Source organism: Ambystoma mexicanum, chromosome 8, assembly GCF_040938575.1.
Source record: "Ambystoma mexicanum isolate Mex_15411 chromosome 8, UKY_AmexF1_1, whole genome shotgun sequence".
NCBI classification, from domain to species: domain Eukaryota; kingdom Metazoa; phylum Chordata; class Amphibia; order Caudata; family Ambystomatidae; genus Ambystoma; species Ambystoma mexicanum.
Genome location: NC_090929.1, coordinates 231,321,163 through 231,340,071, shown reverse-complemented (window position 1 = coordinate 231,340,071; position 18,909 = coordinate 231,321,163). Strand labels below are relative to the sequence as shown.

General features: G+C 50.0%; 1 protein-coding gene across 2 annotated transcripts in view; it reads left to right on the top strand.

The window, feature by feature from the left end:
- Nucleotides 1–1,439: 1,439 nt before the first annotated feature.
- Nucleotides 1,440–18,909, top strand: part of LOC138471810 (syncytin-A-like) — a 57,757-nt gene continuing 40,287 nt past the window's right edge. For both annotated transcript variants that reach the window (XR_011268517.1, XM_069609646.1), the window contains exon 1: nt 1,440–3,771. The gene's annotated coding sequence lies outside the window, so the exon portion shown is untranslated. The remainder of the gene's footprint in view (nt 3,772–18,909) is intronic.

Here is an 18,909-nt window from a genome sequence, read left to right as displayed (position 1 = left end):
CCAGACACCTTGTTACAGTAGAGGTGGTGAGAGGTGGAGCTAGATTGGGCATGCAGTGAGTGTTTGTTTTAACAGGACTTCAGTGAAGGACACACATGGGGGCTGAAGGCAGACCTGTCTAAGACAGTTTTATTACACCATTAGTGGATTTTCAGCTCCAATTAAGTCCTTAACTCTTGAAGGCTGCTCTGAGTAAACACTGCAAAGTTTGATGGTAAGGCTTGTTTAAAGCAAACTCAAAGAATTCCCATGGAGAGGTGTTTTGGATGGGGAGGGGCAGGAACTGGGTGACACTCTCTCTTGCAGCGATTATGACACATCCTATGACCACGCAGTGGTCAAAACCTTACCCTAACATCCCCAACCTATCCATAACCTCTCCCTAAACCTCATTCCGGTTTCCCTAGTACTTCCTCTTTCCTATCCAACCATCATCACCCTAACCCTCCTTCCCTGCTGGGGTTGCAGAGCCCTGTATAAGCATCGACTTGCAGCAGGTTCCAAAACCGCAGTGGGGGTGGTTGGTTAATGCCACTCCTGCGCCTCGGAGCTGTGGACCCTGTCACAGAACTGTATGCAAAGTTATGTTTTATGAGTTGTGTTGTAATGTAACAGACACATGAACCCTCCATAAGTAGCATTTTCCGTAAAGTCGTGAAGTGACACTATTCACGGATGATGGTTTGAGGGTCACTTTTTAGCAGGAGAGAGGTGGGCCACTTTTTTGAGGTGAGGGGTGGGCCACTTTTTTTTGGGTCTCCGGGCCTATTTCTTGTCCCAGTCCGACCCTGACTATGGTGATCTGCCTTCCTGTTGCCGTCAGTAGCCAATCACATAATATTTAGCTCTTTACATTATCCTCTAATTGTGTCCTGTGTGTCCCGTGAATGCCATGAGAAGTTGGCACATGCAGACATTATCCCCCCCACCCGTTTTCGTTTTGCTACCAAAGGGAAAACAAAAACATGGGTTCGTTTTTACATTTTAATTACAAGACACCCTATCTCACTGTTAGTTATTTTACCAGCCACGTTAAAGTTTTAAAAGCTATGCTGATGTCATGGTCTGTGTGGTAAGATGGTTTTCTTTAGCCAGCAGTATCCCTGTAAGCTGAATCGCGCATGGCTTGACCGACGCCAAAGCACTTTTCATACCTTACGGTGTCTTAATTAGAAGAAAATGTGTGTCTTTTGATTTAGTTGATTGTATGGGTTTTTGTTATTAAAACACTTTAAACAGCTTAAACTAGTCTTTACAAGTCTAGAACTACTCTTACTTGGGGAAAAATAACAGATTTACTGCACAATAGCTCGAAAAGAAACCAAAGTGAAAACGGTATATATTGTAATGTGATGTTTTTCTAGTAAAATAAAAATGGTTATTGTCTAAGATCCAAGCCATTAGAAATGGACGTGCAGGGGGAGGGCACTGTTGGGCAACCAGACAAGATGGCCGCTTGAATGTGGTGCTCCAGCCCCATAAAATCTGATTCTTCAATAAAGCTGTTCCTGCCTGATGAAATATTCTCTGGACGACATTTGTAAGGTTTGGAAGGGTCCGTGCACCCATGAGTAAAATCCTGGAGTAAATCGGTGATCCGGCGAGGTGCTGCTAGCCTCTAGTGATTCGGCTGGCCAGCTCGCTCGTGAGCGGCGTGCTGTGAGTGGGGGAGGTGACAGGAGACTCTCCCCGCGTGGTGCTGGTGTCTCTGTGTAGCTGAGGAGCTGTTACTTCGTCCGACTTGTGAGCACAGCGGTAGTGCTCCACAGTGGTTCGCTAGTTGCTGATTCTACGTCCACCGGACCTTGCCCCGACAGGCGGCGCTTCCTGCTGGCCCCGAGACAATCTGCAAGTGCCCCCCGAGACAGCACCCACAGCGGCTTGGGCACATCTTCGTATTGCAGCGGGGGCTCCTCTGCGTGCTACTGGATCGCTGCTCGCCCTGAGGGCCTACCCAGTGTGGTCCACCCTGCGCCCTAGGAGACCCTGCGCAGTGGACGAGTGACCCCCCCCCAGGGCTCCCGTGGCCCAGACTGCCACAGCCCTTCGCTCAACCCGGGCAGCGGTCTATGGTGGGCCCCCGGCGATGCGATATTGAAGCCTCATTTGGTCGCGTGTGGCCTCCCAGCCCTGCTCATTGTACTCCTAAGTGATCCCGGGGACGCTGTGGGCCCACTACTCTTCAGGTGAGTGTCGCCTGGGGCAGCGCGACACCCGCACCTGAAGGGCACGTTCTGACTTTGCCCATCCGCCTGTGCGTTGTCGGCACCTGCATCCCCCGTCCCCCCCTGCGCTGTGACTGCGCCTTTGGTCTGGAGCCGGGGGATGTTTGGGGGCGCAGTCCGGGTGGATCCTTCTGAATGCTCCCTTGACACCTCTTGATCCACTGAGGGGGGCAATTGTGTACATTTTGCGGTCCCCCTCGGGGGGCTCTGTCTTGTGGTGGCGCAGGGCACATGGTGGGGGACTGTGACCCACGGTGTACATTCTATCTGAACCTGGCTTGGTGGCTGGAGTTGTGATTAGATCCACTCCCCTATATGTGAGGCCGTACTTGCTTTAGTCTTCCTGTGGCGACCGTTGCTGCCTGATTCCCTGGGGTGAGGGCGCTGCCTGGTGCTCCAGTGGGCTACAGAACAAATCCATCCTAAGCCTGCTGGACGCCCTCCAAACTTACCTCGCCCACTCTGTGGTCATGTAACTGGTCCGGCCCGCTCATTTTGGACTGAGATTCATTTCTGGAATGGAGTCGCCATAAACATTGCAGGCTGGTCCCCTCTTTGGTAGTTTCCCCCCTTGCTTCTCACTCTGGTGTCCAGTGCAACACATCATTTCCCTCCTGTGCGGCTGAACCTGAGCATTGAACTACATCTGACTGGGACCATCACCATTGAGCGCACTGCCCTATGGGGCACATCTGGGTAGCGCCTGGCTATATCTTTTTGCGGTGGCGGGCTCCCCCTGGCGCAACATACTAAAGCGCTGTAGCTCCTGGAGGTCATCCCACATTAGTTGACTCGTCTACCCTTCTACAATAGCCATGATCAAGGGAGCCACATCCAAGAAGAAGGGCCCTATGGACACTTACACCTCCACCCTAACTACTTCCCAACCTGCCGTGAGCAACCCCCTGGTCGATGGACGGGCTGCCTCTCCTGCGACTGCTAGAGAGGACCATTTGCTGGCGACTGTACAGAGTGGCTTCCTCGCAGTAAATGTCAAGCTGGATGATATAGTCTCCACCATCGGCTCACTGAAGTCCAAGTTGGAGAAGGAGGGAGCCCGCATTACGGAAGTCGAGACAAGGGTCGGTGAATACGAAGATCAGATTGCTAAGCACGGCCGTGACGTCGCTCACCTGCAACAGGAATTTAGTAAAGTCCACAATAAATGTGATGACCTCGAATCACGCTCACACCGCAATAACATTCGAAAGGTGAGAATTCCGGAGGCGGCTTGCAGAGGTCCGATGGAGCAGTATGTCGATAATCTTCTCAAGTCACTATTTGACCCTACCAGGTTCTCTCAGCATTTCCTGGTGGAGAGGGCCCACTGTGTCCTAGCCCCGGTCCCCAAACCGGGTGCCCCCCTCGTACCACAGTGGCGAGGCTACTTAACTATCACGACAGAGAACTGGTACTGCGCATGGCTAGGGAGACGGGCGCCCTGTGCTATGAATCCTTTGACATCCACATCTTCCCCGATTTTGTGGCAACTGTCCTGGCCAAAGCACAAATCGTTTGACCCTGTGAAGAAGCTACTGCGAATGCGGTAGGTGCAATATGCTTTGCTGTACCCTGCCAAACTCTGTCTGCAGCATGGGGGTAGAGCCCTCTTTTTTGAGGATACAGTTGATGCGGTGTCCTATATAGAATCTAACATCTCCATACCACTACCAGCGAGGGGGCCCAGGGGCGCGGGTAGTGACTCTCCGCGGGACAATATCCCAGACATTATGCATAATGATTGACCTTGGCGCACTACACGATCTACCCACTATCTCACAATAAGGGCATAGTTTCAATTCAGTCTGGGGCTGCCCCACGCTGCCCGACGGACTTTCTGTACGTAAAGGCTAACTCACAGTGGTCCCCATAGAGTCTTAAATGCTGTTAAGTGTATGGGAATGCATTGTCAAGTTTGGGGTGACGATGTGGGTGGGAGGACCGTTGGGGACTGTTTTCTATTGCAAATGTTTCAGACATGTTTGTGCCAGTGTTATGCAATCCCTTAGCTCTGTTGGCTTACTATCAGGACTGTTCCAATATTTGTTGAAAACCAGTGAGGACCTTTCTACTCGGGACATAGGTGTCTCAAATGTACTTAGTGACCAACAACAACTGCTCTCAGATTTCGTTGATCTGCAATATGCTGAATACTAATATCACCTTTCTAGCCTGGAATGTACGCAGCCTTAACCATCCCATGAAGGCCCGCAAAGTGGCAGCTTACATAAACCACATAGCTCCTAAGGTAATAATGTTTCAGGAGACTCATGCCCTGGGTGCCACTTGCGATGCATTCGCCAAACCTTGGGGTTCCCAGCGATTTTACAATACTTACTTGTCTCAGTCTCGTGGGGTTCTTACAATGATACACCGCTCTATACAATTTAAGGAAACCAAACGTAGCATTGACCCGATGGGTAGATATGTTGTAGTGCGGGGCTCCCTGGCTGGGGTTAGGGTCACTCTTGTGAACACATACAGCCCAAATATGGACGACCCACAATTCTATGGCCAAATTCTTGATCTCCTGCTCGATTATTCTCAATCACAAATCATTTGGGGGGTGATTTCAACCTCATACTTGACTGTGTGTTGGATCGCTCAAGGGACATGCAGAGGGAACTAACGGCAGCCGGGTGGATGCTGTTGAGCGTGATGAACCATTTAGACCTATCAGACCCGTGGCGCTGCCGCAAGCCGTCCAAAAGTGAGTACACGTTTTATTCCACCGTTCATGACGGCCTTTCCAGAATAGATTTATGGTTGATACCCTCTGTGTTACTCTCACGAGTGGCTGAAGCTGCAATACACCCACGCACTCTTTCGGACCATTCTCCCATCACATTGTCACTCCTATGGCATACATCTATGGTGCCCCGCCCTCTTTGGCGCATGTCCCCTTCTTGCTTATTGGATTCAACTCTTCTAGAGCATCTACATACTGAGTCTGAGGAATTTTTCCATAGGAATTCTGCATCGGTTGACAGAGTTAGTACGGCTTGGGAGGCCTACAAAGTGTGGGCAAGAGGGGAGATCATTTCCACTGCCTCTGGTGAATTGCGTGAGACCAGACAGAATCTTGCGGACTTAGAGGGTGATATTAAAAAGCTAGAAGACGAATATGCACACACCCGTGACTGGACGCTCCTGGGTAGTATAAAGGGAAACCTCCTGAGGTTCAAGGAACTGGCGGACAAAGAGGTCCACTTATTATACCGCCCAATTCAGGCTAGGAGATATGGTGAGGCTGACCGTCCAGGACACCACTTGGAGCTGTCGCTGGGATGGGAGACGGGGACACAACATATCACAGGGATCCTCGATGCTTCCGGTAATGTCCTGAACTCTCCCGAGGCAGTGAACGCTGCATTCCATGGCTTCTATAATACATTATACTCCAACTCCGACAGATGCTCCCCTGCGGAACTGGAGGCCTATCTCGACTCAATACCCTTGCTAAAACTGAATGAGGAAGCACACCAGGCGATAAATCTTCCTCTTTCTGTCGAAGAAATAGATGAGTCTATCAAATCCCTCCCCTCCGGGAAGACCCCTGGTCCCGACGGCCTTGGGTTCGAGCTATATAAACAACTGAGTGCAGTTTTGGCTCCCAATCTGCTTTGTACGTGGGAAGAGGCACTACAAACTGGGACTCTTCCCACCCTCAATGACTGAAGCATTGGTTACTGTGCTACTAAAACCAAATAGACCCCCCCTGATGACATGAGCTCATACAGGCCCTTGTCCTTAATAAACTCTGATAGTAAAATCCTTGCCAAACTACTGGCTACCAGGCTCCTCCCGTATATGCCAGATTTAGTCCATCCGGACCAGTCTGGGTTTATCCCTGGGAGGACCACGGCGTACAATCTGCGCAGAATATTCGGTATAATTCTATAACAAGACGGAGGTGAGCATTATGCTTAACTCTTTAATTTGCCACCAACACAGCAATTCAAAATTTATATGAACTTTTCAAAACAAATGTTTCTTTCTGCGTTTAGTAAAAGAAATCGTTTAGTTTAAAAGTTTCTCCTTCTCTCTAGAGGCTCCACACAGTTTCCACTACAAGTCCCATGAGCCTCCTCGTAACCAGTAGTCCTTCCTCCACCAATACGGTGCTTATCCCTCCTATAAGGACCAACAGCACAACGTTCCTTCCTCTTTCTTTTTGCTGCCAGCATACGAGATAAGTGCATTATTCCCAGATTTAAATGTGCCGCTCTCTTAGAGTTTACTTCTTTTATGATGTGTAGAAGTATTGCGGAGCGTATATGATTATATTAAAAAAAATATATATTATATTTATAAATGATATTTCTTACTTCATTTGATACACGTGCTATCAGTATCTCAGTCTGTAGCGCGGCGCCCTCGCGCCCGCTCCAGCTCATAGTAGAGCGGCTCTGGAGAGCTGCGCAACGAAGAATCCCAGCTCTAGGCTTGGGACGCTGTGGAGTCAGAGCCGCGGGCACTCTCACTTTGTGAAAGGCAGCCGGCCCGCTCCACAGACGGTCGCACGGAAGGCGTGCACTAGGACCCTGAGGGAGCGGGAGGACACGAGCCTTCCCGTCTCCCCCCGGGCCCTTCCGGCGTTCGTTTCCCAGAACGCATAGGTGAAAGGGAAAGAGAGCTGCATGTGCGAGTGGCCTGAGGAGGAATTAAAAAAAAATAAAAATCTTTATTTTGATTATTACACAGAGCACGTCTGGATACAGCTGCTGTCAGCAGTATTAAAAAAAAAAAAGGATACAATTCGGCTCGTGTCTCGTGAAGGCCTGCAGCCCTAGTGCTGTCTCATTCTGTGGGCCCAATTTTTCACAGTCGACAAAAGAATATTAGCTTTGCTAACACAAGGAGATCATGGCCCATTATGAAGGGGATCACTCTACAACTCCAGACTATAGTGAGGAAGAGTGGGAGGAAGAACCCTCTCATCAAGAAACAGAGCTGTCGCTCAACTTTAAGAAAGTATTGGGAGAATCAATGTCCCTAGCAGTCTCAGAAGGTGTGCAGCCAATCGCTCAGAGACTGGACATGCTTAAAGCATGGATTTTAGAAAGAGACCAGAAATCCCCCAGAAAAAAGTTGCCCCTTAGCCCAGGCGAAGGCCCATTGACTGGACACCCCTCAAGGAGGGGTTGAGCAGGGGTGTAAAGCTCAGAAGAGCAAAGACTCTTTGACCCCCCCCGAGCAAGGAAAGGAAGGTCGACCAGGACCCCCACAAGACAGGCGACCCTGTCGCAAGACTAAAGAAGGCCTTCCTGGCGAAATCAGCAGAACGCCAGACCCCCTGCCCCAGGGGTGGATAATTTAGGGGACATAGACGAGGGCTACTCGCCCGATAATGAAGGAGGGGAAGAAGAAGACCCGGAAGAAGACAGAAACAATATGTTCGATCCGGAGGCCAAAATCCACCGAGTGGATACCCTCCCCGAAAGTAGTGCTCTACATGGCGCAACATATACGCAAACCGCTTGACAAAGAAGTACGATCTCGCATGAGATCTGAATGTCCCCGCCCAGACCTGCCTGACAAGCTATCCGAGACTCCCGATCTAGACCCAAAAATGGTTACCTTCGTAACAAAAGCTTCCAAAGATGTCAGGAAGGGCGTGGATAGAGCGTGGAGTGGGTACCAAGACAAGGTCCTTGACTTAGCAGGCCCTCTAGCAAAAATTATGGATCTGGCTGAGAAAAGCCAAAGACACCGGGACCGCCATAGATCCTCTCGTCCTAGCAAATTGGGCACAAAGAGCCGTGTGTTTCCTGGGTAACGCCAACTGCGCCCTCTCATCAGAGAGGAGAAGAGGAGCACTCCTGAAAATTGACTCAAAACTAAGCGACTTATCGTCATACAAAGCGGGGCAAGGAGCAAAAGGATTCCTGTTTGGCGAGGCTTTCGCTAAAGAAATGTCGCAATTTGTGGGAACTTATTCTGCCCTCAAGAAATCTCAGAACTCCATAAAAAGAATCTTTCCCGGGGCGAGTTTTTGCCAGGGCCGGACGCTAAAGGGGCCCAGTGTCCAGTCGATATTCCTTTCATCGCAGGCACCAAGGTCATAGAGCACAATATTGGGAGGGAAGACAACAGGATGCCTTCTTCCCCTCCAGAGCGAAGTTCCCGAGAGGTCGCAGACAAAGAGGAGCCTACAGACATGCAGGTGCCGCTGGTGGGGAGTACCTTGAATGTACAAGTGGGGGGCAGGACCCTTAAATTCTTAAGCGCATGGCATGCACTATCCAGCGATGCTTGGGTTTTACACGCCGTAGCAGGCTTGCGCATAGACTTTCTAGGCGACCCCTTTCAACGGCAAGAGCCGCAAGCGATCCTCCTATCAGAGCAGGAAGCAGTGCTTCTTCAGAGCGAGCAAGTGAAGCTTCACCAGAAAGGCGCGATAGAGCGCAAGACACAGTCTTCTCCGGGGTTTATAAGCAATATGTTCCTCTTGCACAGAAAAGAAAAAGTCCGGCCGGTTATCAATCTAAAAAACCTGAACGAATGGCTGAAGTACAATCACTTCAAGATGGAGGGAATCCGGGGGCACTGTTGCGCACGACGAAGATGGCCGCCTGAATCCTGAGTTCCTGCTCCAGTGCAAGATCCGTTCAGAAAACATCAGTTTTGGAGCCACCTAAGCACCCACAAATGGCTGTGTAGACCAGCCGAGGCCTGGTCCCCAACGTCTCCAAATCCTGGTGGAAATCGGTCTCTGGCGCTGAAGTTACGCCGCTCTGAATTTTGCCCGACTGGTGTTGGGAGCGCGATCTGGCTCGGAGTTCCAGGCAGAGGCAACGCGGAGCCGTGGACTCTGGCGAGGAGGAGGCCGTGTGGGGGCGGGGCCATTGTCAACGGCCCGTGCCTGACTCGCGCCCGCGTTGGACGGCTACGGACTGAGAGCTGTTCAGCTGTGAAGACGAGGAGACGCTGAGCCCCCCTCAGGTACGACACCAGCTACCCTTCTGTGGCCCCCGCACTCCGGAATTTGCTGCGGAGACGCCACTAGACATGGCGGTGACATCCTGCTACGTGGCTTCCCCTTGCAGCTGGAGACACTCTCCGTGCTGCGCTCGGCAGGGAGCCGGCGCGCGGGACGCGGAGGAACTGGCCCCAAGTGATCTGACACTCCCAGTGGACGGGAAGCCGGTCTCTGTGTTACGCGCGCGCCCGTGCCAGCTAAGACATTACATAAATTTACGGAGGCCAATGCCCACGGCTTCATGAGGCAGCGGGAAGTGAGGGGCCCCTGTACCAGTGAGGGGGGATCAGCGGAAACGCCCTATTAGCGGGCAACATTGCTCCGGACATTATATTGCATGCCCTACATCCGTGAAGTCTGCTGCGGAGCCCTTACCTCCCGGTTCCCATCCAGAACTATCTGTTTGTCGTGGGCGCACATACACAGGAGATTACACTACCTTTGGCAGCTCAAGGCACGGTCGCCCTGGCGCATGAAGCCCTGTGCTGGTGGCCTGGCCGACCCCACGCACTGATGGACACCCAGACATCTATATAAGCCCTGTTTGGCGTAAACTGTGGCGCACCCTGAGATTTGACACCTAACTACGTGGGAGAAAATATCCACCGCTGGTGCCTAACATTGGATTTTAGTACCCTGGTACTGGGGGCTCTGCCGGAAATCTACAGGCGTCCTGGGAGCAGGGAGGGTGAGGCGGAGGACCCCTGGTGCCCTAGCGGCACACTCTGTCGTCCTGATCCGGGTGGCTTCACCGAATATCCATAAACTACGGGCGGGGGCTCGGACACCCAGCAGTAAGGGTAACTGAACCAGGTACTGTGGGACGGCACCATGGGCGAGCCACACAAGGCTGGGAAGGGAGGCAAAACACCCAGTAACAAGAGGAAGGGTCCTATGGATGCATTTACCGGCAGCCAGGCGCCGAACGCCATAACTGAAGTGCACGCTGACGCTAATGAAACCCCACCTGCAGACATTGAAGGACGGGGGGACAAGCTGGCCATGCTTGTGGAAAATGGATTCCGAGCAGTGAACATGAAACTGGACGACATAGTGTCTACCATTGGCTCCCTGAAGGCTAGAGTTGAAAAAGAGAGCATACGTGTCACTGATGCAGAAAATAGAATTAGCAGTAACGAAAACGCTATCTCACAACATGGCCGTGACATCGCCCAGCTTAAGGAAGCCATGTCTAAAATGCAACATAAATGTGAGGATCTTGAATCTAGATCGAGACGCAATAACATCCGTGTGGTCGGCGTGGCAGAGTCATTTGGGAAAGGCCAAATGGAAAAACAACTTGAACAACTGCTTAAAACACTATTTGGTCCTGAGTCATTCTCCGAACATTTCTTGGTGGAGAGAGCTCACCGTGTTCTTGCCCTGGCCCCCAAACCAGGTGCTCCCCCTCGCACAATAATTGCACGGCTGCTTAACTATAGAGACAGGGACACAATCCTGCGGCTGGCCAGGGAGGCTGGAACGCTTCAACACGAGGAGTGCCTAATACATATATACCCAGACTTTTCTGCCGCCCTATTGATCCTACCAGCAGGGCGGCTCCATTTCATGTGACTATTGGAGATCGGAGCTAATCAGGCGGCCATGTGAGGCAACATGGCTACCCCGGGAATGTTCCACGAATTTCTTTGGGTACATCGTCAAGTTGGGGGTGATGATGAGGGTGGGGGGGAGGTAAGAGGGGTTGGAAATGGGTGTTCTTGGTGTGGAAATTTGGACCACCTGAAGGGGTTTCATTCGAATACAAGGTTGGCTTCGGCCGAAAGTTTGGTCAATGCCAAAACAAGCTCGACCACGGTTATTGAGTGGGTCAATATTCCGCAGATGATGTGGGCGGTGGGTGGGACAAAGTTGGGGCAGATGTCATGGGTTCCTGGTGTCAGATCGGGATGGTTCAGGGAGTTTCTGTTTAAAGGAGTTCGATTGTTAAAATTGGAGAGCGGTTACATGGCAGAATGGCCGTATCACTTGCGACAGGGGCGAGGCTACGGACAGATGATCTTTACAATATGCGGGTATGGCACACGCTGATAGGGGCTTAAAAGTCAAGCTACTCTCTTGGAATATTCGCGGGCTTAACAACCCAGTGAAGGCGAGGAAGGTGGCAGCATATGTTACACGTCATGATCCTCATATTCTTTTCATTCAAGAGACGCACTGGGAAATGTCAATTCTGCATTCCTGCCACGATGGGGCCCCCAGAGATACTACACGGAATACTCAACACAGTCTAGGGGAGTGTTAACCCTCATACACCCCAAGCTGTGCTTTAAATACCACTCCAGTAAAATAGATCCGCTTGGCAGATATACACTAGTCTGGGGGGAGTTGGCGGGATACCAAATAATACTTGTTAATACATATGGGCCAAATGTGGATGATCCACAGTTCTATTGTACGATACTTGATATGCTGACTACGTCAGGGGAGGCACTGATAATTTGGGGCGGCAATCTCAATACTATTTTGGACCAGTCCCTTGATCGGTCCACTACTGACCCCAGGTCCCCCTCCAGAGCCGCATTGGTTGTGCGGCAGTTGATGGAACAGATGGATATGGTAGACGCTTGGCGCACACTGCACCCTACTGAGAGGAAATTCACATTTTACTCTTCTGTCCATGATTCCCATTCACGTATCGATTACTGGTTCATTAGCTCACCCCTTGCCGGCATGGTCGCCAGTTGTGAAATACACCCCTGCACCCTCTCTGATCACTCACCAGTAACACTTGGCATTCAGCTGGGTGATGCCCCTCCTCCAGTTAGAAGGTGGAGAATGCCCCCGCCATACTTAGGGACACTAATATTTGCGAAGCCCTCCATACTGAGATCACAGAATTTTTTTAAATAAATGAGGGATCGGTGACCACTTATGCTACCCTCTGGGAGGCATTCAAGGTCTGGATCCGGGGTACTATCCTGGGCAAGTCCACGGGTATGCTTAAAGCTGTAAGACGAGAGCTGGGCGTAGTCGAAACTAAAATAGGCCTGTTACAAACTGAATATGGTGCCACACAGGACAAGGCAACGCTATCGCAAATGCATGTCGCGTTGAAGGAGTTCAACGAGTTAGCCAGCAGGGAAGTCTTATACATGGCTGCGCCTGCCAAGGCCCGTAGATATGGGGAGAGTAATAAGGCCGGGAAATTCTTAGCTACCATGCTTAAAGCAGATAGACATCGGAGTCCAATCCCTGGTATTCTGACACCCACTGGGACTTTGGTTAATAAGGAGCAAGACATTAATTCCACCTTCGCTGAGTTTTATTCCTCCCTTTACTCCAATCAGGACATCGAAAGTAAAGAAGACACGTTCCGGTATTTGGATAACCTAGACCTCCCTACACTGACCACTGAGACCCGTAACATATTAGATCAGCCCATCACTATTGAAGAAATTGTAGAGGCCATTAAATCTCTGTCAGGGAGCCGCGCCCCCGGCTCGGATGGACTTAGCGCGGAACTATATAAAGAATTTAGGACTGAACTAGCCCCACTACTGTTAAAAGTGTGGGAAGAGGCGATGGATCAAGGGGCCCTTCCAGAATCGATGCACAAAGCTATTATCACTGTCCTCCTGAAACCCCGTAGACCTGCACATGACATGGGTTCGTATAGACCGCTCTCCTTGATCAATACCGATGCAAACATTTTCGCCAAGGTGTTAGCCACCAGACTCCTGCCGTACATGTCGATCCTTGTCCACCCAGACCAGGCAGGCTTTATACCAACTAGATCTACAGCTCTCAACCTGAGGCGCTTGTTTAACGTTAAATAACACATTGATCGCGCAGCAAAGGCTGCCGTGGTGGCCCTTGATGCCGAGAAGGCCTTCGGTTCTGTGTCCTGGTCTTATCTCTTTCTGGTGCTTGAACGGTTTGGCTTTGGCCGATACTTCATCAAATGTGTACAGCTACTATATACTCACCCGATTGCTAAGGTTCTGACCAACGCCACTTTATCCCCCTCGTTTAGGCTCTATAGAGGTACCAGGCAGGGCTGTCCCTTTTCACCTCAGGGCTTAGGATGTCCGCCCCCCCCCAGATCATTTCACTATATGCAGACGACACCCTGCTATATGTCCGCGACCCAGAAGAGAATGTACAGCTCATAATGTCAGACATACATGAGTTCTCGGAATATTCAGGGTACAGAATCAATGTTCCCAAGTCCGAAATATTTCCCCTTACAGATTGTACGGGTAACATTGCTGCAATTGCTGGGCTTAGGCCCACTCCGACTCAAGTACGTTACTTGGGTATCATGGTGGCCAGGGACAAACAATTGTTATATACACAGAACCATGGTGAACTGTTACTGAGTTTGACGACCAAGTTCCAAACACGGGCTAGCCTTCCCTTGTCCTTGTATGGTAGAGTGGCTATTCTCAAAATTGTAGTCTTGCCCAAACTCTTATATTATTTTAAAAACATTCCGATATGGCCCGGCAAGTCCTTTTTCATGAAACTCAGGTCGCTCGCCTCTAATTTCATTTGGAATGGGAAGACGGCCAGATTGGGGTGGGATAAGATGGTGGAAGCGTTCTCACGGGGTGGCATTGCTGCACCAGATTTTGAACTATATTATCTGCCTGCACAGGCTCAATTTGTTAAACACTGGTTTGACCCTGAGGACACATCTCCCCACATTCCCATGGAGAAACATGCTGATCGCCCCAATGATATCAGATCAGTTCTTCTTAACCCTGTCTATGGAGACATATGCCCGTTTGACCCGGTATATACAACCATACGCGCATGGGCCAAGATATATAACAGATTAGGCCTTGAGACCCCCTATTACCCGGAGGTCCCCCTGTGGAACTTCTCGAGTATATCCCCAACATTGATAAAGCCATTCAACAATCCTGGGATCCTAACAAGCTATTCACACTAAGGGACATGTTCCCAAATGGCACATTCTGTGAACTCACTGACTTCATCGGGATGGTGGGAGGAGACCTACTTAAACGCTTTCAATATCATCTTATGAAAACTGCTTTTGCGGCTAGATGGCCATCTTTCCCGTTCGAACCCCAGGTGCATGAATGTATTAGGGCAATAGTATCCCCTAACAGTCACAATAAAGGGGTCTCGTTGGTATACTCATTAGTACAGACCCACTCCCTGTCACGTAATATGATGAGAGAAACCTGGGAGCGGGATACAGGCACTCAGATTGATGAAATACGGTGGTCACGCTTCTGTCAACTCACCAGATCCGTCTCTATGAACGCAGGGCTACGGCTGATCCAGTTTAAAGTTCTGAATCAGCTTCACTATTCCCCCGCCAGACTAGCCAAATTTGTTGAGAGTTGCACGGGAGCCTGCCCCAAGTGCAATGCACCAAACGCGGGTCCTTACTGGTCATGCCCTTTGATTATGGAATTCTGGCGGGAAGTGGCAGAACTCCTTGAAGACATAACGTCGATTCCGGCGACTCTGTCCCCTTTGAAGTACTTGCTTGGTGACATTAGTAAGGTGAAAGAAACTACGAGGCGCTTATTTAATATTTCATGTGTTGTCGCCAAGCGCTGTATCCTTAAATCATGGAAGTCTACAACTGCACCATCCAGAGCCAATTTCTTAAAAGACTTATGTTTGGTAAACGACGATGAAGAACTTTTTGTTTTATCGGTCCCGACACAGTGTCGGCCCAAAGACATTTGGTCGCTGTTATGTATTTACTTGTGTTCCCAGATACCGGACGAGGATGCTACGCCTCTCTCTTCACCATGATGTGTGATGTTTGTTGTGTTTTTCTTGTTACTCTGTATATCTGTGCCAGTACCGTACATGCCTCAACACCATGTCAAATTCTATCTTTTGTGGACAGTCTGAATGCTAACCTGCTCTCTTAATAAAATAAATGTTTTTAAAAAAAAAAAAGATGGAGGGAATCCATCTTCTCAGAGACCTGTTGCGCGAAGTCGCAACTACAGCCGGTTCAAAGGATAGAATTTCTGGGGTTTACCATAGACACAGTGAAAGCGACTCTGGAACTCCCGAACCAGAAAGTGAGAGCAATAAAGAATGGTTAGCGCATCTGGATCTGAAAGACGCATATCTCACAGTGCCAATAGCAGAAGCCCACCGCAGGTACCTATGTTTTCGCTGGAACAGGGAGGTGTGGCGCTTCAAATGCCTATCTTTCGGCCTCGCCTCAGCCCCATGGGCCTTCACCAAACTGATGAGGCCAGTGGCGGCAGCCATAAGAGAAAGAGGCATTTGGATCATAATATATCTAGACGATATTCTGATCCTAAGCCAGAACAAATTCTCCCTAGTGTTAGGCAGAATCCTGTGCAGTGCCCTTAGGGACCACTACACACAATTAAGACCACAGGTGGCAATACAAGTTTTACCTTTGGTACAAGCCTGTACTACTAAGTTATAGTGGTAGCAGTAGCAGAGCAGCCAGGCTTATCTCAAGAGTATATGAGCAGTAGCAGAGATTACACAACGGGACCACAATTACTGTGGCTCAAGCCAACACTCACTCAAGGTTTCAGGTAAAAAATATAAGTACATTTATTTTTAAACCATCAGTTATAAACACACCACTTCTATTAACCTTTAAACAAAACCACACGTTAAATATACTACAACTAACCAATTCACTTTGTACAGTATGGGCCTCATTATGAGTCCGGCGGTAACCGAGGCGGTAAAACCATTCTGCCTCCGTGGCTCCCGGAAATACCAGGGCATTACAACCCTGGTGTCCCGGGAATTCCGGAGGCGGAATTCGGTAAATCCCCATTCCCATTGAGTCCCATAGGACTCAATGGGAATGGGGAAGTGGAAACACCGGCACCATCTCGTGATGGTGCTGGTGTTTCCACGTCTGCCTGCAGGCGGGCGGTGTTAAACCCGCCAGGTCAGACCTGGCGGGAACATCACCTCCCACCTGCAGAAGTCGGGATCGGGCGGTCCGGAATTAACAGTGGCGGCAGGTTTACCGCCACTGTCATTTCCGGACCGCCCGACCTGTAATGAGGCTCTATGCCTCAAGGTAAGTACCCTGTGTTTGAATGAACCGGTGTTATGAACAAAACATGATACCGCGGATATGGTTGCGATCACTTTTTGACAGTTCGGTCTACTAAATAAAAGTGTATCCGTGACATGAAATGCTACCGGGGCAAAAACACACTTAGCACCTGAGATACCCAGAGGGAGTTGGAGGCAAAAATCACAGGCAATATTTAGGTTAGGCAGACAGCATCGAGAAACACTCAGAAACAGGAGTTGAAAAGTCAAAGGGCCGGAGCCAGGGTTAAGTGACACTGGAGACCTGTTGCCGAAGATCACACCGTTAGACAGTTCACGATTCAGCGTAGCCCAAAAGTACTTTGATATTGTCAATGTTCGGAAGCAAAAGTTATAAGAAGGAGGGAAGACAAGGGCGAGCCTTGAGCATGAAGAAAACGGAATTCACCCAGTTTCCTCGAGCAGAACACAGTACCTTATTCCAATGGTGCAGATTTTGCCCTGGCAGTTGTTCCTGTTGGTTTCCCGCAGGCCCACGATTCCTGGAGCTTTGTTGTGAAGGAGGACGTCTGAAGGAGGTCTGCACCACACAGGGATGAAGCCAGCAGCAGTGACAACGAATAAAAGGTGCGCTCCTTAAAAACAGGAAAGGCTCGGCAGGTGGCTATCCAGACCACTACAGCAGTGTGCAGCGATTTCGACCACAACAGAGACCTCTGTCTGAAGAAGATGAGCTGGTTATCCCCACCAGGCTCAAGGGAAGAAGACTCCGGACTGTATCTTCTCTTAGTCGTCGAAGGGTAGATAGCTCAGGACTGCAGCAGGGCTTCACCGGGACGAGGTAGTTGCAGCAGCCGTCGTTCTCTCCGCTTCTCTTCGGTTCCTTGTAGTTCCAGAGGCGACTGACTTCTAGCCCAAGAGACCTGCCTTTTATGCGCAAAACCCCCATTCACACAGCCTGGCTATCAATCACGCAGCAGGGGGGTTGTCCAGCAGGGACAACCACCTCAGCCAATCATGGCAAAGTGCGACTTGGGTTTCCTAGGATGCCCTGTGCAGGGGGTGACTACACCCCTTCCCCACATTCAGTCTACCTAGACACCCAGGCGCCAAGAGGAGGGCTTCTCTGCAGAAGCCCGCCAGAAGACGGTGAACAAAGGAGGCAAACCTAGTTTGCCGCGCAAAGTAAAACACAAGAAGGACTTTAACAAAAAGAAATGGCAAATAAACCCAACCGGAGCCAAAAGAAAGACGATTTGGTCAAGCGAGTTTATGCTTAAGGCTGTTAAAATAGCCTTATGAAAAGTTAGGGTAGATACCACTGCCACCAGCCAAGTCTAAATGTTAAAAGAGCGAAACAATGCTCAGGGAGGTACAGACAGAAAAGGGGTACAGATTAGCCCTTTCCAGTACTCCATGTAAGATGGGATGTACTGGGTCTGTGGTAAAAGTGACTATGTAAAGTAAATGACAACTTTACCTTTCTCTGGGGGACAGTAGTCAGCCCCAGCAAAATGGAGTCAGAGGGCAGTCTTAAAGACAACCCTGGGTTACTACACTGAAGGTGCTGTGTAACCCATACAAGAACAGGGGCACCTGGAGTGGTGTGCTCCAGTGCCCAAGATCACACAATGAGTAAAAACACATAGGCCAAAACACATGTAAGAGTGAAAAAAGGATGTACACTCTTACCAGGTGGAAAAAATAAACTCCAGAAATCCAGCAAAGCTGCTGGGGGACTCACTAGGTGAGGGAAATTAGCCGTAGAAGGAGAATTCGACCTAACACCTAGCCAACGACGTACGTTGGGTTTTCACCTTACTATCTTCTCTAGGCTTTCTTGTGAACCTCGACAAGTCGCAACTACAGCCGGTTCAAAGGATAGAATTTCTGGGGTTTACCATAGACACAGTGAAAGCGACTCTGGAACTCCCGAACCAGAAAGTGAGAGCAATAAAGAAGGAGATCAGAACAGCCCTAGCGAAGAAGATCATCTCGCTACGATATCTAGCCAGGATAGTAGGGCTTCTTGCAGCTTCCATTCAGGCCATTTTCCCAGGTCCCCTGCATTACAGAGCCCTTCAGAGACTCAAGGGCAGGCACCTGCAAGAGGTCTAGGCTACCACCAGCTGATAACATTAGACAGCGAAGTAATCTCAGAGCTGCATTGGTGGCTGCAAAACATGGAAGCCTGGAACGGGTGAGCCATCTTTGGCGATGTACCAGAGCTGATAATAGAATCCGACGCAAGCAGAGCAGGGTGGGGAGCAAGATGTGGACAGAGGGACAGGGGGAAAATGGTCACAAGATGAGTTGCAACTGCACATAAACTGTCTCGAGCTACTAGCAGGCTCTTTCGCGGTTCAGACTTTCACCAAGGGCAGAGTCAACTGCTCCGTGCTGCTAAAGATGGGCAACATCTCAGCAGTACGATACATAAACAAACTGGGTGGCACCAGATCGAAAATGCTAGCAGAACTAGCGAAAGATTTCTGGCACTATTGCCTACAACATCAGATAGCAGTAGCGGCGGAATATCTTCCAGGAGCTCAGAACAACATAGACTGGAATTCGGGATACCTGACAGATTCCAGTGACTGGATGCTGCTTCCCCAAGTCTTTCACAGACTAGACCAAGTGTGGGGCCCTCTAGATACAGATCTATTTGCATCCAGACTGAATGCGCAA